Raw genomic sequence first — 6,000 nt, 5'->3', positions numbered from 1 at the left:
GTACATACCAAGATGGACTGTAGTATCTGAACTTTCAGTAAAAGAATAGTGTTTTAAAATGATATAGCTGCTATGTGTGACAATCTAGACAGGGAAAGCAAGTATCACTATACAAGCTAGTAATAAGCAACATTGTTTCCAAACTTAATCAATACAGAGGGAAAGGAATTTATTCTTCCAGGACAGGAATACAGCTGTATAGCTACTTTTTTCGGGTGCTGTACCATCTCAGTTTGGATTTCATATCTATAACATTTTACATCAGAAAATGTCAGTGACTTCTGACATGCTTCCTGGCCCTGACTTTGTTAGATGGTGTTCGGTAAGGAAGTTTTAAAAAATCGGGAACCATTTACATTCAGAAAATGTAAAGCACAACTGCTCCCTAATATTCCAGCACTTATTGAGGTCACTTTTCAGTTCTTCAAATCAAAGGCAGGCACTTGTTTCTAATAAATTAACAACTCTCCTGAGAAACAGGGGTGGCTGGTATTTCATTGTTTCATAAATATTTTTATACAGTGATTCTATTCAATTTAAAACAGATTTCAAGAGAGGAGGGGGGAAATCATGAATGGGATTAACAGAGGTAGGAGCTTGAACTTTTCTGATGGATGAAAATAGAAATCTCTTTCTCTTTTTTTTTTGTTTTAATTTTGTTACAAAGGCTGTAATATAACTTTTCCCCTCCCCCTTAAAAGTGTACTTCCTTTGCAAATTTTACTTCTGTGAACAAAGGCTGCCTTTGGATCAGCACCGTGGGCATCTGCAGAACAGATCTCTTTAAAAGGTTACGGATAAATAAATAACCCTATGGTTCCTACCGAAAGGAAGTTTTCCAGGCACAATCTCTTCAGTTTTGTTGTAACCGCGACTTTGTCTTTTTTGGATACAATATTTCTGCTGACTCCCGAAAATTTTCCACTTGAATGTGCAATTAACCAGCAGCAGCAGCTCTGGAGAAGGAGAAGAAGCAGCAAAAAAGAACATTCCTTCTTTCATCTTTTAGAGGAAAAGAAAAGGGGGGAAGGAAAACAAAACTCGAGGCACGAAACCCAAGAGCTCTCTCGATTCAGAGCGAGTCACTTTTGCAGGGCACAACGCTGGGAGAGTTTGGATTATTATGAGGATTTTATTTTGCAAGCCACGGGCCGCTCCTAACTTCTTCCTTCTTCATGAAAAATGTGAAAAATGTCAAAGATTTGTGTGTGTGTGTGAGTGTGTGAGCGAGCGCCAGGCTGCAAAGCAGTGACTCAGGCAACTAAGTGAAAGCAGCAGCAAGGAGCAGAGAGAGAGAGAGGGAGAGAGAGAGAGAGAGAGGAACAGGAGCAGCCGCCTGTTGCAGCTCTGGCTACAACCCCAAAGCAGCAAAAACTCCATTGGAAACAACTTCTTCCCCCCCTCCCCAAGTCCCTTTCCTTACCCTCCTCCCCAGATCACCTGCAGGGATTGGAGGTGGGGGTTGGGAGGAGAAAGAGGGGGGCCATAGTTGCCTATGTAGCTCTCCAAGCAAATAAAAGGAGACCCCCCCCGCTCCCAGCCACACAAAGCAAAGGGAGAGAGATGAGCATAGCAGCAGCTCCCTCCGAGCAGCAGCGACCACATACTCGTACATACACACACAAAACTTACCTCCACTCCACTCCACTCCCCACCTTTGCAACCACCACCAGCTCTTTGCAATGCAATTGCAAACTTCGTCCAGCTCCCCCTGGGCTTGGGTTGCTATTTATAGCCCCGTGTTTATTTTTAATCTGCAGTTTCTCTATTTATATCTAGGCTATAGCTGGCTGTTTGCAGGATTATTGAATCCCTTCAAGTGATTAGTTACTGCCCAAGCCGGTGGTGGGGCGGGCTGGGCTTTCGGATGGGCTTGTGCGGCGCGAGCGATGCTAAGAATGTTCGGAATGAGAGAGGAATGAAATGAACGCGAGGAGCGGACTCGCTACAGGGAGGTGGAGTCTGGGCCCGCATCATGCAGGGGATGCAGGGGGGAGGAGCCAGGGAGCAGCTGGTGACCTCATAGGAAAGTCCAGGCGGGGAGGGGGGTTAAGGAGGGAGGAGCCATGGGGAGGGGAGAGATCACATGGGGAGGGGACTGAGGGGGAGTCACAGGAAAAGCCACCTGACGCTGCAAGGGGATATCGCACACATGCCGAGGCATTTGCAGCCAGCCTCAAGAGCTCGGGGCTATGCACCGAGGAGCACAGAGTTGGAGTTGGTTTGCAGGGCGGAGGACTGCGCCTAAAGGGGGGTTCATTGCAGCCTGGATTGGCTTTGCTCTAGCTGGGAGGGTCCAGGCACTTTTAAGAAGAGTCCCTGCAAACTTTCTCTGGTTTGTTTCTGCAGGTTTGCACAGTTTTGCCTACAGCAGAGCTCAGATACGTACCAAGTGAAATCAGAGCCTGAAAAAGTTTGCAGGAAGATCCCCTTCAAATCGAAACCCACGTGAATGATTTCAAAGTTACAGGGGAAAACTCAGCCCAGCGTTTTGGGCATTGCCGGAGTTTGGGGTCAAACCCACTGGCTTTTTTTTTTCTTTTTTCAGAGTTGATCTGAAATAATAAAATGGTCCCCGTTTCTGGTTTTCTTAGGAAAGTTTTGCACAGCTTTAGTTTTGAGGCCAAATGCTATGTAGGTGTCTTTATCTTTCTCATATTAATACAATCCATTCCTCCAAAATACATTCCCTGGAGCATTACTGTAATACATATCTTTCGTAGTTAACAATCCGAGTTCCTTATGGAAATAGTTGCTGAGTGCAGGCTAAGCTGTTGTGCTTGTGACAACTTGTATATGCATAAATAAAATGGGTAACTGGATGCATCAGTGACCGTTTGTGAAAGAAATTGCTTCTTTTATATGTGCAAATGCCATTTTTATCCACCTTTGAAGCTGCCCAGCAGGGCTGCTACTTTCTGAGAATAGCCAGGATGAGTAAGAAAAATTGCGTTAGGGCGTCAGAAACATTGCAATGTGGCATCATTGTGCAGCACTAACGTGTTCACATCACAGTACAACATCCTGGTGTGCTGGTCTGCTAGTGGGTGGAGTTCACCGTCTAAATTCCATCTGTTATATTTTAATGCAGCTGCCCTGTAAAATTCAGAATGGATGATGAGTTGTTTCTCTCTATATACACACAATGTGTCTTTTTTTTTTTTTTCTTTAAATCATTCCATATTCCTAACCAATGACACTCCAAGAGAGCCACGCTGTTCTGGCAGGCGCCGTTTTAGCCATCATTCGCTCATGACTGAACCAGGGACTTCCAGAGCTAAAGGCATGAGGCACTATCAGTCGAGCCAGGCTCTCAGGGCGAGAGCTGTGACTGGTTCATATCCTCTGTGGATCAGGCACAAAGGGATGCAGAACAAGTACGGACCTGTGGGTTACATTGGCAATACCAGCTCTAACCTATTAGAACTCCACCACACTGAAAATCAGTCTTGTAACTAATAGCAAGTTCCCAAAAAGAACTGGTTGGACATTTCTGAACTTTTTGAGATATTGGCAAAAAATGGGGAGGGGGGGGAAATTGCACAATTTGGGGAGGGGGGTGTTCAATTTTTAACCAACTGCTGGAAAATTTCACTTAAAAAGAAAAAGAAAATTATGTTGACATTTTCCTTTTCTCCCCATTTTCAATCAGTTCTATCATCACGTTACTTAGCTGGTTAGGCCCAGATCCACAAAGGTAGTTAGGCCCTTAACTTCTATTGATTTAGGAGCCTAAATACCTTTGTGCATCAGAGCCTTAGTACCTATGCAAATTTAATGATTCATAATTGCAGGGTGACTAAGCTAAAAGTCTCTGCCTAGGCCCTAAGTTTATTTTACTAGCTGTGTCCTGAAGCCTGAGTCAGTCAGAGTAGAGTGCTAACTCCTAACATAAATATGATAATGTGTTACCCTTTCTCCCCTAACAAACCTGACTCAAGAGTTCTTTACTGAATATTACCTGGTTATAGAAGTTACCTCAAACCAGAGATGAAACAATTTCTTCCTCCATGTCCACTGGATTTCCAAGGATACTTCTCAGAAATATGGCACCAGTTCAGTGAGATGTGACATTCATCTCATAGCATGGGGCTTACAGATAAAACACCTTAAGTATTGCTCATGTGCTCCTCCATGTGCAGGCCCCAGAAGAGCATTGTAGGTACACATGAAAGGGAGATGGAGAGGATTTGGATCCTGGATTATCAGAGCTTGAAAACTCCATGCACCTCTAGAAGTTCTCCTAGGGGAGCGCAATCAGCTTCTGCAGAATCTAAACTCTCATCGGGGGTGGATACAAGGCAGGGGGGTAGTTTCTTACCCTTATGGTTGTGGACCAAATATAGACCAATGCACTGTCATTGGCCTGAGCCTGCAGAAAGACCACCCCAAAACCTCAGCTGCCATTCAGAGCCTTCTCAAGCAGCAGTAGGATGAAACTGACCTCATCATTCCTGTCAGTTTCGCTGCTGACCAATAGATGCAGTGAAAGTTGGCAGGATACTGGTTAGCTTTCAACCTTCTTCAACTTGGCACTCAAGTTCTTCGCAGGAAAGGAGGGCTCTAAAATCAGAGACTGGGGAAAGTCTAGAGATCCTACCATCCCTACCCCACACTAGCAGTAGCCAGGAGGCTGTAGATGATAATGGGATGACCAGAGAGAGAGAGACAGAGAGGATGCTTCTTTCCAAAAGCCTCATAGAGCTGAGGTAGACAGAGCTTGATGTTTGACACTTAACAGGTAATGACCGATATGGTATATGGAATCACTTCCAAAAAGCGTACATCCCAGATCCTGAAGTCCCAGTAGAGTTGGGATAACCAGATTTTTCAGAGTAAAAAAATGAGGACACTTGTCCTTTGTGGGGTTGGGTAGGGTCAGGCAGGGTCAGGCATGTGTTCACAGTAGGGCTTTGTCAGCTGAAGAAGAGCAGAGAAAGAAAATAGCAGCAGCTCCTATTCTCCAACCTCAACCAAGTAACACTGCTGTCATGTGAGGGTAGACTCGCTTGGACGCTTACGGGAGCGGAGGGCAGGTAGCAACGTGGTGTGGAGGTGATCTAGCAGGCACATTTGTGCTCAGCAAGCCTGCTCCCACAATCTGTGCTCAGTGATGAATGGCTTCTTCAGGCGTGCAGGGAATTATGAAAACTAAGACTCAGGGACATTAGGAGAAACCTGAAAATACGGACGTTTCTAGTTTCCAGAGACACATGCTCATCCTAAATAGGGCAGAGATGTGAAAGAATGTAGAGATACTGACTAGGGAGTGGGAGATATAGCATGGGGGGAGGGAGAGAGAGAGAGATTTATGGGGGAAGATAGTACAAAGAGAGAGAGATGGCTAAAAAGATAGAGGCATAAACATACTCTAAGGGGGAGGGAGACAAGGAGAGAGAGACTAGGGAAAAGGAGGGGAAAATGTATGAGTGAGGAAGGGAAGGGAGGGTAAGGAAGAGAGAGTAAGAGCAGGACGTGGAGGACTTGAGAAAGGAAAGAAATGGGAGCATCTAGGGAAGAGGGAGAAAAAGAGCAATTGGAAAAAATACTATGAAGGTAAGAGAGAAAGCAATAGTAAAAAAAGAAAAGGACGAAGAGGCACAAAAATACAAATTGGAGCTGGAAGGAGAGAAAGAGGAATAAGGAAAAGGAAGGAATAAGGAAAAGGGAGGAAAAAGAATAAGCAAAAGTTCACACAACTTTAAGTTTAGAAAATGTTTATTTTGTTTACTGTCATTCTTCCCCTGGCAAAAAAGGAGTTGTGGGCTTTATTGGGAATGCAAGGAGGCGGGGTGTGTGTGTGTGTGTGTGTGTGTGTGTGTGTGTGTGTGTGTGTGTGTGTGTGTGTGTGTGTGTGTGTGTGTGTGTGTGTGTGTGTGTGTGTGTGTGTGTGTGTGGCCAAACCACCTCTTTCTTCTTCTGTCTGAACACTGGTAGTAAGCATAGGAGAAATTGTCAAACAATATTGTTCAAACACACTGTGCTCTTAAGAGTCTCTAG

This window comes from Eretmochelys imbricata, chromosome 6 (genome assembly GCF_965152235.1).
Source record: "Eretmochelys imbricata isolate rEreImb1 chromosome 6, rEreImb1.hap1, whole genome shotgun sequence".
Lineage (NCBI taxonomy): Eukaryota > Metazoa > Chordata > Testudines > Cheloniidae > Eretmochelys > Eretmochelys imbricata.
The sequence above is the reverse complement of the archived record's forward strand: the minus strand, read 5'-3'. Positions refer to the sequence as shown.